Genomic DNA, 21,610 nt, shown 5'->3' on the forward strand with positions numbered 1-21,610 from the left:
GACTTTAAATCAAAAGCTGTAAAAAGAGAAAAAGACACTTGTTATATAATAATAAAGTGGTCAATTCATCACAGGATGTAATGATTATAAATACACATGCACCCAACATTGGGGCACCCAGATATATTAAGCAAATATATATATATATATATAATTATATCTAACTTCTAAAGAAAGAGATAGATTGCAATACAATAATAGTAGGAGACTCCAATAACCAGCCCCACATTCAGCAATGAACAGATCATCCAGACTGAAAATCAACATAGAAACATTGTATTTAAACTAAACTCTAGATCAAATGGACCTAAAAAACACTTACAGATCATTTTACCCAGCAGCTGCAGAATATACATTCTTCTCTATAGCACGTGGCACTTTCTCCAAGATAGGCCATATGTTACTTAGGTAACAAAACAAGTCTCAACAAATTTTTTAAAATAAAAATAATATCATGTATCTTTTATGATCATAATGGAAAACTAAAAATCAATAACACGGGAAACTTTGGAAGCCATATGAATACATGAAAATTAAACAACATGCCCATGAATTACCAATGGATCAATGACAAAATTCTTGAGACAAATTAAAAATGGAAACATAACATACCACAACCTATGGAATACAAGTTCTAAGAGAGAAGTTTATAGCAATAAATGCCTAGATCAAAAAAGTAGAAAGATCTCAGATAAAAAAATCTAACATCATGCTTCAAGGAACTAGAAAAACAAGAACAAGCTAAACCCACAATTAGTAGATAGAAATAAAAAATAGAGATGAGAGCAGGAATAAACAAAATAGAGACCAAAACCCAATATAATACATCAACAAAATAAAGGTTGGTTTTCTTTGTTTTGTTGATATATTGATATAAAATAATCAACAAACTGTTCTCTAGACTACCTAAGGAACAGAGAGAAAATCCAAATTAAAAAAAAAATCAGAGATGAAAAGGCAACATTACAAGTGATGCCACAGAAATACAAAGGATCATAAGAGACTATTATGAACAACTATATGGCAACAAATTGGAAAACTTAGAGGAAATGGAAAAATTCCTGAACACATACAACCTAACAAAATTGAATTATGAAGAAATAGAAAATTGGAACAAATGAATAAAGAGTAATGAGATTAAATTAATAATAAAATCTCCTATCAAAGAAAAGTCCAGGACCTGATGACTTCACTGCTGAGTTCTACCAAATATTTAAATAACTATTACCAATGTTTTCCAAACTATTCAAAAAAATTAAGAGGGAATTCTTCCAAACTCATTCTGTGAGGCTGGCATTACCCTGATACCAAAATCAGAAAAGAACACGCTCACACAAAAAAAGAAAACTGCAGGCCAATCTACATGATGAACACAGATGCAAAAGTCCTCAACAAAATACTAGCAAACTGAGTTCAATAGTACATTAAAGAGATCATTAACCATGATCAAGTGGTACTCATCCCAGGGATGCAAGGATGGTTCAACATATGCAAGTCAATAAGCATGACACATCACATTAACATAATCAGACAAAAACTATATAATGACTTCAGTAGACACAGAAAAAGCATTTGATAAAATTTGACATCCCTTCATCATACAACTCTTAAAAAATCAGATATAGAGGAAATGTATCTCAACACAATAAAGGCCATATATGGCAGACACTCAGCAAACATCATATTGAACTGGAAAAAATTAAATGCTTTTCCTCTAAGACCTGGAATAAGACAATGATGCCCACTTTTACCACTTTTATTCAAAATAGTGCTGGAAGTTTTAGCTAGCACAATTAGGCAAGAGAAAGAAATAAAGGGCATCCAAGTTGGAAAATACAATCTCAAATTGTTCCTGTCTTAGTCTATTTGTATTGCTATAAAGGAATACCTAAGGCTGGGTAACTTGTAAAGAAAAGAGATTTATTTAGCTCATGGCTCTACAGGCTGTACAAAAAGCTTAGTGTCAGCATCTGTATCTAGTGAGGGCCTCAAGCTTTTTCCACTTACGGTGGAAGGGGAAAGAGAGCCAGTGTGTGCAGAGATCACTTGATGAGAGAGGAGGCAAGAGAGAGGTGTGAGGGAATGTGCCAGGCTCTTTTGAACAAGTGATTGTGGGAACTAATAGAGCACGAATTCCCTCATTACTGTGAGGATGACACCAAGTCATTCATGAGGGATCTGCCTGCATGACCCAAACACCTCCCATTAGGTCCCATCTCTAACAATGGATATCAAATTTCAATATGAAGTTTGGAGGGGTCAAATATCCAAATCATAACATCCCTGTTTACAGATGACATGATCTTATATAAAGAAAACCCTAAAGACTCCACCAAAAAAGACCCATTAGAACTAATAAATGAATTCAGTAAAGTTGTAGGAAATAAAAGTCAGGAGGTTTTTTTATATGCCAATAGTGAATTATCTGAAAAAGAAATCAAGAAAGCAACCCCATTTACCATAGCTACCAAAAAACTAAGGTACCTAGTAATAAATTTAGCAAAGAGGTCACAGAACTCTACAATGAAAACTATAAAAAAATTGATATAAGAAATGGAAGAAGACACCAATAAATGAAAAGATATCCCATATTCATGGATTGGAAGAATTGATATTGTTAAGATGTTCACATTACCCAAATCAATCTACAGGTTCGATGCAACCTGTATCAAAATACCAATAACATTGTTCATAGAAACAGATAAAACAATCAGGAAATTCATATAGAACCATAAAAGACTGAATAGCGAAATCAATTTTGAGTAAAATGAACAAAGCCAGAGGGGCCATCACATTACCTACCTTCAAAATATACTACAAAGCTATAATAACCAAAACAGCATGGCACTACCATAAACATAGGCATATAGACCAATGGAACAGAATAGAGAACACAGAAATAAATCTGTACTTACAGGCAACCAATTTTCAACAAAGGCACCAATAACACACATTGGGGAAAGGGCAGACTTTGTAATAAGTTTTGCTGGGAAAACTGGACATCTACATGCATAAGAATGAAATTAGAGCCTTATCTCTCACCATATAAAAAAAACTCAAAAATGGATTAAATGTTCTTATATGTAAGAACTGAAACAATAAAACTACTAGAAGAGGCCAGGTGCGGTGGCTCACGCCTGTAATCCCAGCACTTGGGGAGGCTGAGGTGGGTGGATCACCCGAGGTCAGGAGTTCGAGACCAGCCTGGACAACATGGTGAAACCCCGTCTCTACCAAAAATACAAAAATTAACCAGGCGTGGTGGCGGACACCTGTAGTCCTGGCTACTTAGGACGCTGAGGCAGAAGAATAGCTTGAACCCAGGAGGCAGAGGTTGCAGTGAGCTGAGATTGCACCACTGCATTGCAGCCTGGTCAAGAAGAGTGAAACTCCATTTCGGAAAAAAAAAAAAAAAAAAAAAGAAACACCACACACACACACACACACACACATACACAGAACCACTACAAGAAAATATAGGGGAAATGCTTCATGATATTGGTCTGGGTAAGGATTTTTTAAAAATAATGCCTCAAAAGCATAGGCAACAAAAGGAACAATAGACAAATGGGATTACATCAAATTTAAAAAGCTTCTGCACAGCAAAGGAAACAATAAACAGAGTGAAAAGACAAGCTGCAGAATAGGAGAAAATATTTGCAAACTGTGTATCTGACAAGGGCTTAATATCCAGAATGTATAAGGAACTCAAACAACTCAGTAGCAAGAAAACAAATAATCTGATTAAAAAGTGGGAAAAAACCTGAATAGACATTTCTCAAAAGACAGCATACAAATGGTCAACAAGTACATTTTAAAAATGCTCAACATCACTAATCATCAGGGAAATGCAAGTCAAAACCACAATGAGATATCACCTTGCCCCAATTAGAATGGCTAATCAAAGAGGCAAAAAATAACAAAAGCTGGCATAAATGTGGAGAAAGGGGGAATCTCATACACTGTTGGTAGGAATGTAAATTAGTATAGCCATTATGGAAAACATTTTGGAAGTTCCTCAAAAAATTAAAAATAGAACTACCATATGATTCAGCAATCCTACTACTGAATATATATATCCAAATCAAACGAAATCATTATATCTGCACTCCCGTGTTTATTGCAGCACTATTCACAATACCCAAGATATAGAATCAACCTAAGTGTTCATCAGCAGATGAATGTATAAAGAAAATGTGGTACATATACACAATGGAATACTCTTCAGTCATAAAAAAGAATGAAATCCTGCCATTTGTAGCAACATGGACGAACCTACCTAGAGGACATTTTGTTAAGTGAAATAAGCCTGGCACAGAAAGACTAATACTGCATGATCTCATCCATATGTGGAATCTTAAGAAGTTGATCTCATAGACGTAGAGAGTAGAATAGTGGTTACCAGAACCTGGACAGGGAGGATGAAGAGGGGTTGGTTAATGAGTATAAAAATACAGTTAGATAAAAGGAATAATTTCTAGTGTTTGATAGCATACTAGGGAGACTATGGTTAACAATATTGTATTTTATATTTTGAAATAGCTAAAAGAGAGGATTTTAAATGTTTTTACCTCAAAGAAATGGTATATGTGTGAGGTGCTGAATATGCTAAATACTGTGATTTGATCATTACACAATGTATACATGTGTCAAAACACTGCACTGTATCCCATAAACATGTACAATTATCCTGTGTCAATTAAATGCGAAAGACAAAAAAAAAAAAAAAAAGAAAATCAAACAAGGCTGGGACAGGAGGATCACTTTAGCCCAGGAGTTGGAGACCAGCCTGGGCAACATAGGGAGACCCTATCTCTACAAAAAAAAGAAAAAATAAATAAAAAAATTAGCTGGGTGTGGTGGTGCATGCCTGTGGTCTCAACTACTCGAAAGGCTGAGACTAGAGGATTGCTTGAGCCCAGGAGGTCAAGGCTGCAGTGAGCTGGTGGTAACACAACTGCGCTCCAGCCTGGACAACAGAGTAGGACCCTGCCTCAAAAACAAAACAAAACAAAAATGAAAAACAGACCACAGAAATTTGGACACCCCACTCAAGTAAATTATACAGATCGCATATAAGCAAGTACGTGAGAAAACATCAGTCATGAGGGAAATGGAAAGCAAAATCTTGATGAAATACTATGTACCTATTAGAATAGCTTTAAAAACAACAATACTAAATGCTGGCAAGGATGTGGAGCAATTGACACTTTTTTTTTAAGAGATATAGTATCACTCTGTCATCCAGGCTGAATGCAGTGGCGCGATCATAGCTCACTGCAGCTTTGAACTCCTGACCTCAAATGATCCTCTTGCCTCAGCCTCCCAAGTAGCTGGGACTACAGGTGTGCACCAACCACCACACTCAGCTTATTGATTGATTGATTGATCGAGACAGAGTCTCTGTCGCCCAGGCTGGAGCTCAGTGGCGCGATCTCAGCTCACCGCAACCTCTGCCTCCCAGGTTCAAGCAATTCTCATGCCTCAGCCTCCCAAGTAGCTGGGACTACAGGTGCCTGCCACCAAACCCAGCTAATTTTTTTTATTTTTAGTAGATACGGGTTTCACCATGTTGCCCAGGCTGGTCTCGAACTCCTGAGCTCAGGCAATCCACCCACTTTGGCCTCCCAAAGTGCTAGGATCACAGGCATGAGCCATTGCGCCCAGCCTCCGGCTAATTTAAAAAAAAATTAAAAAGATGGGGATCTCAGCCGGGCACCGTGGCTCACACCTATAATCCCAGCACTTTGGGAGGCCGAGGCAGGCGGATCACCTGAGGTTGGGAGTTCAGGACCAGCCTGACCAACATGGAGAAACCCGGACTCTACTAAAAATACAAAATTAGCTGGGTGTGGTGGCACATGCCTGTAATCCCAGCTACTCCTGAGGCTGAGGCAGGACAATCACTTGAACCCAGGAAGTGGAGGTTGCAGTGAGCTGAGATTGCACCACTGAGCTCCAGCCTGGGTAACAAGAGCGAAACTCTGTCTCAAAAAAAAAAAAAAAAAAAAAAAGATGGGGGTCTCACCATGTTGAGGTTTGGAGGGTCTCAAACTCCTGGCCTCAAGCAATCCTCTCACCTTGGACTCCCAAAGTGTCAGAATTACAGGCATGAGCCACAGTGCCCAGCCAACTAAAACTTATATATTCCTGATGGGAATGCAAAGTAGTAGTCTCTCTGGAACACAGTTGGGTAGTTTCTCATCAAGTTAAACAGATTTACTATACGACCTGGCAATCTTACCTCTATATATTTTCCCAAGAGAAATAAAAATGTATGATGACACCAAAACCTGTATGCAAATGTTTAGAGTCCTTCACATGTAATGTCAACTGGAAACAGCCCAGACATCCTTCAACAGGTGAATGGTTAAACAAATTGCTGTATATCCACACTGTGGAACACCACTTCCTCATAAAAAGGAAGGAAGTACTGATACATGCAACCACATGGATAAATCTCAGGATCATTATGTCTGGCGAAAGAAGCCAGACTCAAAAGGCCACATCTTGTATGATTTCATTTATAGGACATTCTGGAAAAGGCAAAGCTATAGGGACTGAAAACAGGCCATCCATTCCCAGAGGCTGAAGTACACGGAGCAGCTTATCTGACAAAGAGGTGCAGGGAGTTTTTGAGCTGATGGAAACCGTCTCCATCTTGATTGTGGTAGTGATCATGGACCAAGCTGATGGAAACCACATATATTTGCCAAAGCTTTCAGAATGGCCACACAAAGTCGGAATTTTACCTTATGTTAATTGTATCTCCAGAACTGTGGGACACCAAGCGCCCCTTAGCCATATGACCTGGGCCAAGTGATTTAATCCATCTGAGCAGCAGCTTCCTAATCTATAAAAAGGGGATGACAATAAAACCCACAGACTTTGAAGGATCAGCTGAAGATGTACACACACACACACAGACACACACACACACACACTGTGTAAAGGGATGCATAAAACATCCAGATACAGCCAGGTGTGGTGGCTCATGCCTGTAATCCCAGCACTTTGGGAGGCCGAGGTGGGCAGATCACCTGAGGTCAGGAATTGGAGACTAGCCTGACCAACATGGAGAAACCCCGTCTCTACTAAAAATACAAAATTAGCCCAGCATGGTGGCACATGCCTGTAATCCCAGCTACTCGGGAGGCTGAGGCAGGAGAATTGCTTGAACCTGGGAGGCAGGGGTTGCGGCGAGCCGAGATCACATCATTGCACTACAGCCTGGGCAACAAGAGCAAAACTCCGTAAAAAAAAAAAAAAAAAAAAAAAAAAAATCCAGATTCTCAGAGCACTAAAACCTGTCCCCAGTCCCAGGAACCAGCTGGATGCACCACTCAGCCACTCCAACAGAGGCGAGACCTCCTTATCACGAAAGTGCAGAAATGGCCATCTTGAGAGAAATGGCTAAACAAGTCCAGGCCTCCAGTGCTTGCTGTGGAGTCACGCCACCCTGGCACACCTGGCGGGCAGTGCAGAGCATAGGCTCACAATGGCAGCCAGCGAGGGCACCAGGGCTGCAAGCCCTGTAGGAATGCATGTGGGGGAGAGGTGCTCTTTTTCTTTGCAGAGTGGAGCAGATTCATTTGCACCCATGAGGCTTTCTTTGCTACTGAGTGCTTTCTGTAGGGTGGGACCCCTTCCAGGAACTTTTCACAGCTTGGGTGTCTGAACAGCAACCCTACTGCCATAGGCACTATTAGCGACCCTGTTGTAGACAGGAGGATAGTGAGGCCCAGAGAGGAGAACTCACTTGCAAGCGTTCAGGAGTAGCAAGCAGCAGGGCCAATCCTGGGCCGTGCACTGGTACTGGCATTGGCGGTGGGATGTGCAGGCGCCCTTGGGGACATGTCAGACAAGTAATGGCATCCATCACAAGGGTCCACATGGAGCTCTGAGGGGAGGCTGGTCTGAGGCCCAGAGCCAAGGCACCCACCTGGAATGAGCCTGAGGACAGCAGGTCCCTGAGCCGTGTCAGATGCTTAGAGGAGGCGGGCACCCTGGGTGGCTTTTGTCACCCTCTTGCTCTGGCCCTGTGAACCCTGAGCTCGCTTTGCTTAAGAGAGGGAGGCTTGGTAGCTCCTAGAGGCCCAGGCCCTGGCTGAATTTCTCCAGGGTCCTCAGAGGATGGGGAAGTGACTGGGCAGAAGTGGGAAGGAACCAGCCCTGCGTGGTCGCCCGGGCTCTTGGCTCCTGCACCCAGAGCCGTCCCGCAGGGAAGCGGCAGGTAAAGATGAGTCAGTGATTCGGGGCTGCAGGCCAGGCACCAGGCCAGGCTATAAAAGTTATTGTGCAGCATCACAATGGAAGGCGGGGGACACAAATAGCATCCCAGGGAAACCTGTGGCCCTGACTTGGAAAGCAAACCTCTCTGCAGCCACAGGACCCCCAACTGCAGCCTCACAGAGCCTGCCCCGGCCACCCCAGTCTGGGCTAACTGTCCTGCCTTCTCCTCCAAGATTCCCTTGCCTGGGTCCCTCTTCCCTCAGCCTCACCACACTCCTCTGGGGACCCTGTCCTTGGACTTCACCCTTTCCTGTCCAGACCACTGTGAAGGCCTTTAGCCACCTCCTAGAGAAGCAAGATTTTCAGCCCTGGCTTTCCACCCCCACACCCTACAGTAAGTAAGATAAATTACCCACCCACCACCTGCCCCTACTTCTCTCCACAGAGCCTCGTTCAGCCTGTGGCCACTCATGTCTGTTTCTAAGGGAACAGTCAAGGGCAAATCAGCGGAGAAGCTGGCCTGTGCTGGCAGGGGTGCTGCAGTGGGCCTGTGCCCCTGCCTTCCTGCACTTCCTGCCAGGGAGCCACTCCATTCTTTTTTGCCATCTCCCAGGCTGGCCATGGGACAGGGTCGTGTTCACACAGTGCTAAGGGGACACGCTGACGTGTGTGACATCAAGAACTCCAGTGCCCACACAGGCCGAGTCTGGGTGGTGAGCTCTAGGGAGACCCAGCAGGGCTGCAGGGGGAGCACCGACCGAGTCCACGGGGGGAAAGAGGCTCCTGCCGAGCCCAGAGCCGAGGGACCTGGCCAAGGGGTAGGGTTAGGAGGGATGGAGCTCGCGGCAACAGGCTAGAGAAGAGACAGCTGGGGGTGGGAGGACCTCTCCAGGGTCGTCTCACAGCACCCAGCGGACTCGCTCTGTGCTGCTGCAGAGAGACTCTGACAGTCAGAGCCAGGCAGCTGGGGACAGGCACAGAGCCAGACTCCCTTCCTCCTCCCCTTCCCTCTCGCTGTGCAGTGCCTACTCAGTGCTGGGAGGCTCTGAATGGCACGGGGATGGAGAGTGTAACAACAGAGTGTTAGGGCCCTGCCCCAGTCTGGCAGGAAGCTCAGTCTGGTGGAGAGACCAGCCCAGGCAGAGATAGCAGTGCATGCACTGGGCACACCCTGGCTCTGGGTGGAGGGCTCAGAGGCCTCAGGGCCTTCCAGCACTGGTCTCCATGTCTGAGCCCCCCCATGGGACAGGATGGGAGCTGCCAGCAGAACCAGCAACTCAGTTCCCGGTGACTCCAAGCGGAGATGGGCAGGAGCGCTCCCAGGAGGCGCATCAGCAGTCAGAACCAGGGGCTTAGGCCTCAGGGAGGCAGGCTGCCAGCCAGGCCCCCTGGACTCAGGAGCCCAAGGCCGGGATGTTCACCAGGGCTAAAGAGAGCAACACCAACAGGGCGGGGCTCCAAGGCCGGGCCGCCTCCCCTCTAGCTTCCCAACACCAGTCCTCCCTGAACATTTCCTTCCAGGAAGACAGGGGCTGTTAACCACGTCCCATCCGATGCACAGGGACGTTTGAAATCAGCAAGGAGTGTGGGTTGGATCCACATTTCTGTTCATACCAGCCAGGCACATCGGAAGGCTCACGGTCAGAGGACGCTGGGACAAATGCCACAGGAGGTTCCTTTTTGTCTGGCTCACCCAGAAGAGAGGCTCCTCTCCTCCCTTCCCTGCAGCACAACGGCCTGGCTGACACCCGAGGGCGGCCAGCGTGGGCTGACCTCAGAGGAACAAGGCGTGTTTGCAGCTCTGCCGCTCACATCCACAGTGGCCATGACAACAGACGCAGCACCATCCATTAAAGCTCTGTGTCATTTCACTTAATTCTCACAATGACCCCCGGAGAAAGGGACTACTATCCCCATTTTCCAGATGAAAAAGGAAATTGGTCCTTAGAGTGATCATCCACCCAAGGCTAGTGACAGGGCTCAGATGAGAACCCAAGGCCCTCCAAGATGTCAAGTCACAGACAAAGAATGTCCATCTCTGACTTGGCAGGAGAAGGGGGAGGCCACACTGGGAGAGCTGGATGTTGATTCTGAAGGCCTCCCCCAGTAAACTGCTCCAACAACAAAAAGGGGCTTTCTGTACATTATCTGCAAAAAGCCAAGTGAGGGGGAGGGAGGTGAAAGCAATCAAAGCAAAGATCAATTGTGTTGCAGACAATGTGGCAAGAAGACAGATCTCGCTGGAAATTCCTTCTGACTGGACTCTGCCAGGATCAGAGTATTTTTCATTCCAAGATTAAGCAAAATTCTTTCCCTGTCGTAACCTCCTACCCATCTGTGTCCAAACCCCCACTATCATTTTTACACCGTGTACATTTTAAAACCTATTTTGCAGCTTTTTCTCTGTGTGTGTTAGTTGACGCTAACCTGCCTCTAGCTTTAAGAACAGAGAAGCACAAGAGGCCTCAGGAGGCACCTGGGCTGGGGGAGTCTCAGGCTGGGACCCTGGCGGGACAGTGGCTGGGGTCTAGGGCAGCTGGGACCCTGCCTGCTGGCAGGGTCAGCTGCAGCCGTGAAGCTCAGAGACCCCACGGCCTGGCCTGGACAGAAACAGAGAACAGATGGGAGAAGAGAATGGGAATTTCTTAATAAGGGATTGGATTTTGGGAAGTGAAGGGCGAGCAGAAACTAGGATTGTGAGGTCTCCTGGTTGGGGCAGCTGTGTGGCTAGTGATAGTGCCATGACAGTGGGAGACGGAAGCCAGTCACTGGGTGGTGGAGATGGTGGTGAAGAGGTGTTTGGTGGATGGGAGGAAGCAGGGTAGGGTCCAAGCCTGTTCAATGAGAGGGGTCAACAGCACACACAAGGGAAGGAGCCCAGTCTGGAGGAACGGATTTGTGGGAGAGAAGTCTCCCGTTGGAGGGAATGGGTGAGTTCCACCCAGGGACAGACTATGGAGAGCCCAGGAAGAGAAGGAAGACAAGGGCAGGGTTCCAGGGGCTGCTGACTTTCAGGGCAAGCCAGCAAAGAAGATTGGGAACCAAACAGTTAGGAACGTAAGAGGGACCGGAGATGTAGCATCATGGAAACCATGGCAACAAGAGCCTCCCGGCAGCAGCAGGCAGCAGCACTGAACGTCACCGGCAGAGACTGCCGTGAGATGGAACCAAAGTCCTCAAATTGGCGACAGGGACTTCTCAGAACAGATTCAGTGGCCAGTATGGGTGTCAGGAGGGGAGGAAGGAGCCAAGTGACCTGGGAAAGTATTTTTTATGCATTTTCCTACTGACTTCTTAGCCTTGGGAAACAGGGGCTGTTGCCACTTGTGTTTTACCAAGGAGGAGGTGGAGGCTGGTGGGGATCAAGTAACTTGCAGCAGGTCACATGCTGGGAAGGGAGGGCTGGGCCTCCAACCCCATCTGCCCATCGTCAAGGTGCACGGTCTTCTTAGGAGGAAGGGAGGCATCGCTGCATAGGAGGAGGACTTTGCAGATGTTAGTTGGAGAGAGAAGGCCAAGAACATCCACTGTGTGGTGGGAAATGAGATGCTCCACTGAGCAGGCTGAGGGCCCAGCCATGGCTGGAAACCCAGCCCCTTGGCAAGGTTGACACTGCCATTGTCCCACCATCCTTGGCAGGGATGACTGAGTGGCTGCAGCCTCCCAGAGGTCCCAAGTCTCCCAGACACTGCATTTCTCTCTCGCTGTACAGCTCAGCTTGGTGACGGCGGCTGCTCATGATGAGTCAGGGCATCATGGGGACTCTGCACAGGACGCTAACTGAGCTCTGCCTCTTGGGCCTGTGAAGCTGACTACAAACCGTGTCTTTAGCACAAATGTGGCCAGTTCAGTACAAACTTGTCCCAGATGGAAAGACGGGCTCAAAACGCAACCTTTCTGACAACAGATGGCCTTCCAGCGGGCTGGGGCTGTGCACATGTGTCTCTGCCTGACAATGGTCCCTGTGAAGCCAGATGTCCTTGGGGGGGGCCAATGCCTTTCATTCTCAGGGGGAGCGGAGGAGCCTGGAGGAACCAGGGTGGGCTTCTGCAGCACCCTTAGCATGAGGGAGGCACGAGCAACACCTAGGCACCCAGAGACCCTCACAACACAGAAGGAGGGAGTGAGTGAGGCTCCTGCATGTGGAATGAAGCTCAGAACCGCACTGGACACAGCCGAATGGCCAGTGAGGGCCTGGGACTTCAATCAGACCGTCAGAGGCGCCCAGTGCTGGGAGGCCAAATGTGGAAGAGAGTGGCTAGCAGTGGGTGGTGAGAGCTGAGCTTTGGGAGAAAGTGCTGGGGAGAGGGCACCCCAGAATCACTTTGGAAAGCAGGGAGCATCGTGCTGGGTGGAGCACGCTGTAGAGATGTCTCCAACAGGACTCAGGGCTGGCCTGGCCTCTGCAGCCTCATTTTTTCTTGGTGTTTGCTGCTCTCCGGGCAGCACTCTTTCCGCTAGGCTCTCCCTGGGAGTGAGGAGTGGCCTCTAAGGGCCCTTCCCTGGCCTGTCTGGCTCCCCTCACTTCAAACACTGGCCCGCGAGCCCAGTACTTGCACATTTGGAAATGTAAGTGCCCAGAACAAACCTGCAGAGACGCTATTCAAACAGCAAGGCCGAAATCAACAGATTCAAGTTGAAACATAAAACGCCAAAAGCAAATGTCTAAGCAGCTTTATTTGTTCTGGAAATATTGCTGCAGTGGTTTGGCTGGCAAAATCAAGTGTCCTGTTAATAGTGAACAGGCTCCTGGCTAACACGGTGAAACCTCGTCTCTACTAAAAATACAAAAAATTAGCCGGGAGTGGTGGCATGTGCCTGTAGTCCCTGCTACTCAGGAGGCTGAGGCAGGAGAATTGCTTGAACCTGGGAGGCGGAGGTTGCAGTGAGCCGAGATGGCGCCACTGCACTCTAGCCTGGGCGACAGAGCGAGACTCTGTCTCAAAAAAAATAGTGAACAGGCAAGCAGGATGGGCATGGGGCAATAGGAGGGCTGTTCTGCTGAAGCTGGGTGGTCCAACTTCCAGCTGGTACAGTACTGCCTCCCGCAGAGATGTCCTATCCTGGGAGCTCACACAGGAAAGGAGAGGCTGTGAGTCCTGGGCCCATCCCCACCCTCGCCTGGCTGAACCATCCCTGGGCAGTGGCACTGATGGGTACAGGGAGGCAGAGGCTTCAGTGGCCCAAGAGGTAGTCGGACATGTCCCCGGAGTCTTTCCACTCCTTGCCAACCCAGGGTCCTTGCCAGGAGCTCATCTCCAAAGCCGCAGCTCTGCCCCTCCTAATTAGCAACCACACGCACACCCAGTCACATGCTGAAGTGATTTACAGAATTTTATGGTCTGTGATTTAGCACACCTAGACTTGACTATCTCTATTCTAATTAAATTAACAAAAAATTAAGAGTGACAAAATGGCAAAGATTGATTTATCTAATGCGTGCCCTTGCTGCTTTGATAGGTACAAACTTCTTTTAATTTTGAGTAACACAAAGGGAAATATCAAGCATTTGATCTACTTGTTCACCAAAAAATTAGCCACGGATTCACAAAAGGCTCTCCAAGGCCCACACATTGACTCACATCAATCATCACACACAGTATAGGGCCCACAGGGCAGTGGACATGAAGAAGCTACCCAGGCACGCGGGATTAGTGTCCAGGTGATGTCTGCAGCCTTACAGGGCCCTGGCCAGCTTGCTCTCCTTTCCTGCACCAGGCCAGCTGCCCCGGAAAGTTGGACTGGAACCAAGCCACTGAGCCACCGTGAAGCTGCGGCCACTTTCAAACCTCTGGCAGAAGCAGTAAGTACAAATTGTGCTGCAGGTGGTGCTTTCAGAATGGAGCCAACAGCCATCTTTCGCTCCATTCCCCCTTTTCCCACATCCCTGGCACAGAAGCCTTCCCATGGTGTTTCCTGCAAGAGAAGCCACAGCTTTTCCTGCCACCTTTTCTTTCCCAGGGTGGATCTAGCATTGGGAGTTGAAGCAGGACATGGCAGCCCAGTCCCGCCCTGTGTTTCAGTGGGGAGGGAGTTCCATGCCCTTCTTTGCTCCATTACGTGTATGGGGCTCTGTGGTCACCTTTGGACTTTGCTCCCACTATACTGGAAAAATGGGGGCAGATTCTCTGTTCTTCTCTGCATACCCGCACCGAGGGTGTCATTGGCACATGGTGGGAACTCAAGAATCCTCCACGATCATCATCCTCATCACCCTCATCCTCCTTATCAAAATTATCATCATCACCATCATCCTCATCCTCCTCATCATCATCATTCTTATCATCTTCAACAACATCAGCAGCACCAGCACCACCACCACCATCACCATCATCTTGTTCGACAGCATCAACAGTAGCAGCAGCGCCATCATCACGACCATGATCACCACCATCATCTCACCACCATCATCTTGAGCTAGCATGTACAAGGAGCTCACTCTGTGCCATATGTTGCTCTAAGTGCGTTATATGTAGTAACGCATTTTAATGCTCTCAACAACCCTATGAAGTAGATACCCTATGCCCATTTTTACAGATGAGAAGACTGAGGCACATAGAAGTTAGCCTAATTTGTCCAAGGTTAGTTACTAGGCAGACAGGACCAGGGTTTTAACCGGTTTGAATCTAACTGGCACCGGAGTCTGTATTCCAGATTGCTCTACTACACATGTTAGATGAGTGAGAAGGAGTAAATGAATAATTAGGCATCTGAGTAAGTGCACAGAGAAATGTTCAGTGGGTGTCAAGGAGCCTTAGGGAATATAAAATGCTTTTCTCACTATTTATATTTGGCAACAACGTCCGTCCTGGCCTTTCTTCTTCCTTTTCTGTGGCAAAGATCTTAGTGTGTTGATGACATAGGAAGCCCTGCAGGGTTAGGACCCACACTCTCCATGTGGTCTCAGTGTACAACTTCCAGGCAAGCACGCCCTTGATTTTTATGATCATGTGATTATCTTACTTCTTCCCACATAGAACGCTAAGCTCCACACAAGCATGGAGATGGTCCGGTTTTGTTCATCATTATATTCCCAGTGTTTAGCACAGTGCCTGGCACATACTAGTTGCTCAGTAAATAGATACTGGTTGTATAAATAAACGAATTCATTGGCAAAAGGAAAGCATTTTCTCAAAATTTCTTAGACTCAACCTTTGAGGCTATAGGAATATCTATCTATCATCTATCTATCTATCTATCTATCTATCTATCTATCTACCTACCTACCTATCATCTAGGAAGCAAGTATCTAGGCTAAGAAGTCACTGCAACAAAGAGGCATGTACTTAATGTTTTATGTCAAATATTGTTGTCCTTTTATTCTTTCGCCTGCAGGAGGGCTCATCAATGTATGGAGAAATGAAAGAGCACTGCATTTCACATTGGAGGGATCTGGGTTTGAGTCCTTGGGCCAGCCTTGCTACAGTGGGGGCAAGAACACCGATCACACTGGCTTATTACGGAATTCAAATGTGGCAGAGTATGTAAACTATGAAGTGTAGAATAAATTAATTGGCTTGCCAATTCCCCATAGCTAGTACTAGAGGCTGGCCTCAGATGGAAGAACCAGGGCCTGTCCTGGGAAATGATGGCAACACCTTCCATCCTTCTGGCCCATGTTTACATCTGGTACTACACTAAGCATCACAGAGCAATTAGCACACATCCTCTCCAAGTACCAGATTTACCTGATTTCATAGATAAGGAAATGATATCCAGAAGACATATCCCAATTCACCAAAGGAAAACAACTAACTTTGCATCTAACTCTATGGCAGAGATAGCTATCTGTTTCTCTTTGCCCAGCTTTCTCTTCCTTAAGCATTAGAATTCCCAAATTCAGCTGGGCATGTGGACCCTCAGAGTGAAGCCTACATTTCCTACCCTCCTCTGTAGTTAGATGCGACTGCAATTGCATTCTGGCCAGTAGGATACAGGCAAAAGCATTATTCTCTCCTTTCCTGCTGGCTGGAATGCAGGCACTATGGCTTGAACTCAAGCAGCTATTTTGTGCCATGAGGTAAAGGCTATATATTGAGGACAGTGGTACTGCATTATAGGAGGCTGGGACTCTAATGAGCAACCAGTTGCCCAGCCAGTTCTCAACCCTCTAACCAATCGTTTCCCAGGTAGAAAAATCAAACCGTCTTATTTAAGTCACTGCTATACTGCTATTACAATGTTTTTGGTCACTTGCAGCTGAACCTCTTAATACAGCCTGTCTGACTCCAGAGCACATTTTCCTAACCACTTTCTTTAGAAAGCAGCTTATCTTTGCCATCCTTGCATGACCTTAGGGCATTATGATAAAGCCCTTGGCACAGAGTCTGGCTCAGAGTGAGTGCTCAAGAAATTCCAACTAGCCACTGCTCTCATTGTCCTGTGGCCACTGCTGCTGCTGTTCACAAGCATGTGCCACCCTGACAGCTTTGCTTAGCAATCCAGAATGATCAGATCAGCTGGGTGGACCAGGCAAGGTAGTTTTCATAGAGCCCAAAGTGCCTAACCCTGCCTGGCATCAGAAGGGAGGACTGTTTGTTATCTTGGCTCCAGAAAGACTCTTCAAACTATTTCTACCAATGCTGTATTTATGCCAGAGTCTTACTAAGACCTGATGGAACTAGGCCCTAAAGAGGAAGAGTGGCCAGAAGTGGTGAAATCTGATCCAACCGGGCAATCTTCTTTTCTTTTTTCTTTTCTTTTTTTTTGGAGACAGAGTTTCACTCTTGTTGCCCAGGCTGCAGTGCAATGGCATGATCTCGGCTCACCACAACCGCCATCTCCCAGGTTCAAGTGATTCTCCTGTCTCAGCCTCCAGAGTAGCTGGGATTACAGGCATGTGCCACCATGCCCGGCTAATTTCGTATTTTTAGTAGAGACGGGGTTTCTCCACGTTGCTCAGGCTGGTCTCAAACTCCTGACCTCAGGTGATTCACCTGCCTCAGCCTCCCAAAGTGCTGGGATTACAGGCGTGAGCCACTGGACCTGGCCTTAACTGGGCAACCTTCCTTGGGATACCAGAGGAGAGGGACATGCTGGGCAAATGGACACTTTCTGAGCCTACAGGAAAACTAACCCCATGGGCTCCTGGGAAATCCTCTTTGAGGAGCCAGATTTGCATATAAATAATAGATATGTCAAAACATATGATGTCTGGATTTGGTATTCATCCTAAGAGTTGAATGCACAATTTGTAATAATTTCCTCAAATTCTAGCAATGTTCCTGCAACCGTGTCTTCAGCACTGGCATTGGGCGATTAATTAAATTGCCATTATCCTCCACGAAGTGATGACTACTGATTAGGAACAACCCTTTTTCTCCACCGCTCACTCGGCAGTCCTGTTTCTGCCTGGCCGCAGCCTCAAGTCTCTGCTCCAAGGCGCAAGGCAGACGCACGCAGACAGGCTTTGTCGGTTCGCTGATATGTGCTGTTTGGAAAATGAGAACACAAGGAAAGCTGTCCTTAGGAGGAAGAGGCAAGAAGAGGCATCAGGAGGCCAAGAGATCAAAGCGAGGTGTCAGAAACAAAGACAGTGAAGGAGTTCAGTCCTCTTTTAATGCCGCCTGCCAGTTCAGACGGCCACTGCCCTTGCCTTCTAGGGAATTCTGCTGCTTAAGAGGCTCAGACAAGCCCCAGAATGCCCCGATGAGGACACAACAGGAAGACAATCCATAGACAGAGAAAGTGCTTTGTTTTACGGTTTCCTGGGCACTGACACCAGCAGCCTTTTCTGCCAGTGGTTCAAAATATGAGACACTGGTGTTTTTTCCTGGCTCCCTGAATTTAAATTACATCACCAAGGAAGAAACTTCCTGAAGGAAATGAATCGCTGCAGATAACGATCCCTCACAATGGATTTCAAATTGTAATAAAAATATAACTTGAATGTTAAAGGTGAATTTCAATTAAGGATTCCATCACATATTTTGCTCCAGACCACAATAAAAAAACTTATTTCACTGCCAACAGCAAGTCTCCTGCGACATCTCTTTGAAAACCAACTATTTTTGAAAGCTAAGTTAGAAAAACACATGTGCTCTAGGGTATAAAGAAAGCAGCATTGTGTATAAAATGTAATACTGAGAGGTAGATCTTAGTATATTGACATTATAAAAACCGGGTAGCAATGGGAAATAATATTTCTACAAAGGTGCCAAACATAAATGCCAGACCTGCAGGCAAATTTATAGACTCTGTCGTGCACGGTGGCATTTCACCATCAGGTGCTCAAGAAAGCCAGGGAGGAGGGTGCCTGCAGGTGCCACCCTGAGGCGCACAGGCCACTGTCAGGCCACCCAGGCAACTCAGAGACATAGTGGGGATGGGGATGGGGATGGGGGTGCCTTAAGGAGCCTGTGCAAGATATGAGCTAAGGAAAAGCTGGAATAAAGTCCCTCCCAGGAAGCCTGGGCCCCTGAGTCCCCACTTTGAACGCACCTGCTGAGCCCACAGGCCTCATCCCCCACCAGCCCCATAGTTTAGTGTGGCCTCTGACTCGGTCTCCGATTTTTTTTTTAATTGAAGTAAAATTCACATAGCATAAAATTCACCATTTTAAAGTGTACAGGTCTGTGGATTTTAGGATGTTCTGAGCTGTGTAACCATCACCACTATCTAGTTCTAAAACATTTCATCACCCTGAAAGAAAACCCCATTCTCCTGAAGCAGACCCTCCCCACTCCCTGCCCCCGGCCCCAGGCAACCACCCACCCGTTTTCTGTGTGTGTGGATTTGCCTGGACGTTCACATAAATGAAACACACCATGTGCGGCCTGCTGCAACTGATTTCTTTCACTCAGCAAAACATCCTCAGGTGCATCCTGGTGGTAGTGTGGATTCATACTTCATTCCTGTTTATGGGTGAATATTATTCCATCGTATGGATAGACCACATTTTGTTTATTCCTCTGTGGAGGGACTTTTGGGTCGCTTCTTGCTTTTGGCTGTAACACGGCTTCCTCTCTCTCTCTGAAGCTAGGATCTCTCTGGCAGAGCACACAGTTAGTTACATACAAGGCCGTCAGGCTTCTTTGGCTGAATGGCTACAGGAATAGCAGGTGCTACAGTGCATAGATCAACTGCCCTCCAGCACTTATGTAAAGTTCACTAGAACTGGGAGAATTTCCTCTAACACCAGCTCCCAGGACAGACTCTGATGTGTCTGAGCGAGGGGTTTGCAAACTTGTTCTGTAAAAGGCCTTTTCTGTACATCTTTTTGGCTTTCTAGGCAATACAGTCTCTATGGCACCTTCTTGATTCCACCAGAGTCTTGGAAAAGCCATACAATATGTAAACAAATGTGCATGGAGGTGTTCCAATAAAACTTTATTTTTTTAATTATTATTTTTTTGAGACAGGCTCTCACTCTGTCACCCAGACTGGAGTGCAGTGGTACAGTCTCAGCTCATTGCAACCTCTGCCTCCCTGGTTCAAGCGATTCCCTTGCCTCAGCCTCCCCTGTAGCTGGGATTACAGGTGCACACCACTACCACTCAGCTAATTTTTGTATTTTTAGTAGAGACAGGGTTTCACCATGTTGGCCAGGCTGGTCTCGAACTCCTGACCTCAAATGATCACCTGCCTCGGCCTCCTCAAAAATCTTTATTTTTAAAAGCAGATGGTGGACTGGATTTGGTCCATGGGCCATAGTTTGTCAATCCTTAGTCTAAATGAATTGTATCCACTAGCTGCAGTGATTGGTTCAGGAGGTCAGAGGACCTAAACAGATGCAGAGCGAAACCTCGGACTTTTTACTCAATGGTTGGGAAAAGAGAGGTTCTCTCTTCTTTAAGACAGTGGAGAATATCTGCGGGGACTGAGATGACTACAGTCATTTTACTAACACAGGGAAGCCGGCCTGAGAATAGAGAACAGTAAGGAGGAGGGAGGCTTTGAGAGAATCGCAGGAGAACAGGGCCAGACTCTTGGTTGAGCCATGTCAGAGGTCCCCTCTACACCTGGCCTTTTCGCTGCTGCTCTTACACATTTATTACTTGTCTGTCTCCCCATGGTGAGGATGGTGTTGATTGCTGCTGTATTCCCAGTGCCTTGCGCTTTTTAAGTCCCTAGTAAATGCTTGAATGAATGAACTCTGGGAGGCGGTCAGGTCTTTCCTGGGGTAGAGAGGTGAAGGGGGCCCCTCAGCCCTCAGTCAGGCGAGTGCTCCCTATGTGCTGGGACTAGGGTGGGCAGACTAGATTTGGTCTAAATTAATTGTATTAATTAAATTAATGTAGAATGGAGCTTGAGTGCCATCTTGCCTGGGCAGAGCACTTTTCAGAATGGACATGCAGCACGGGTCCAGCACTTCCAGACAGATCCGAATCTGTGATCCGGTCTGTGATCTCATCCATTAGAGCCTTTGGACACAGGCTGAGGACAGACTAGCTCCCAGGGAGAAGCCCATCTGAGAGGTCATTTTGCTCACATAGGCAAGGGCTGGGGACAAATGGTAACCAATCCTGGGCAGACAGTACCATTGGCTTCCATCTCCAGGGCAAAAGAGACACCAGTGCTGAGACAGGAGAAGATGTTGGACAGAGCCAGGTTCAAGTCCTAGCTCCACCATCCTCCACGTTCACAACCTGGGGCTACAATTTTGATCTCTTCCAGTCTCTAGTATGAAATGGGTGTGATGACACTTACCTCTTAGGAGGGCGGTATCATCCAGGAATAGAGGGAGGACAATGAAGCCCAGCTAATACTGACCCCTTCTGCTGCATGAGCTCACTGGCATGGAATGTCCTCACTGCTGGACTCACTAAATTAGGCACTGCTTATGCCCCGTCTCCATAGGTGCTCCAGGGAATTGGGCCAGGGTCTCCAGGATGACAGCACACCTTGGCTCACGCTTATGTGTGGTGGCAGGTACACTCTCCTTGTGAGCCCCCTGGAGCTAACTAGCTTCCTTTTTGCAGCTGAGGACTAAATGCAATGCAGAGTTTCCATTTAGATGCTCCCCGAGCAAGCAGGCAGATGCCAAGAACCAGAGCAGGGCCACGTGCTGGCCAGTTATGCCCAGGCCCATCGAGTTGGTAGAGACAGTGAAAATAAATACATTCATAACCAAATAAATAAATGAAGAGCTGTTTTCTTACTATTCATACTTCTGCACTTTGAAACATTTCTAGATGGAGGTGGCCAGGATGCTATAAATAAACAAGACCCAAGGGAGCCCTTAGGTGACCTTGAAATATTTATTTGGCCTCCCTATTAGTGTTTTAAAAGCTGAGGACTCAGGGGCTCTTAGTCCAAGGGAAGTGAGCTGGTGAGGCAGCTGGGAGACCCCTTGGTAGGCCTGCTCCCTGATAGGAAGGGCCCTACCTGGGAAGAGCAGAGTGGCCCTTGCCCTAGTCCGCTGCCTCCTGTCCTACAG

At 46.8% G+C, this 21,610-nt stretch overlaps 1 protein-coding gene and 1 long non-coding RNA gene across 15 annotated transcripts in view; one reads left to right on the top strand and one right to left on the bottom strand.

Moving 5' to 3' along the window:
• Nucleotides 1-21,610, bottom strand: part of CAMTA1 (calmodulin binding transcription activator 1) — a 990,108-nt gene that overhangs the window by 366,364 nt on the left and 602,134 nt on the right. The gene's annotated exons all lie outside the window — the stretch shown is intronic.
• LOC129472398 (uncharacterized) lies at nt 8,326-18,194 on the top strand. Of its 2 annotated transcripts, none has more exons than XR_008653914.2 (3): nt 8,326-8,626; nt 15,568-15,712; nt 17,449-18,194. It is a non-coding gene; the product is annotated as an uncharacterized lncRNA (long non-coding RNA). The 2 variants fall into 2 exon arrangements; XR_008653915.2 differs by lacking the exon at nt 8,326-8,626 and adding an exon at nt 13,984-14,035.

This window comes from Symphalangus syndactylus, chromosome 22 (genome assembly GCF_028878055.3).
Source record: "Symphalangus syndactylus isolate Jambi chromosome 22, NHGRI_mSymSyn1-v2.1_pri, whole genome shotgun sequence".
Classification (NCBI taxonomy): Eukaryota; Metazoa; Chordata; class Mammalia; order Primates; family Hylobatidae; genus Symphalangus; species Symphalangus syndactylus.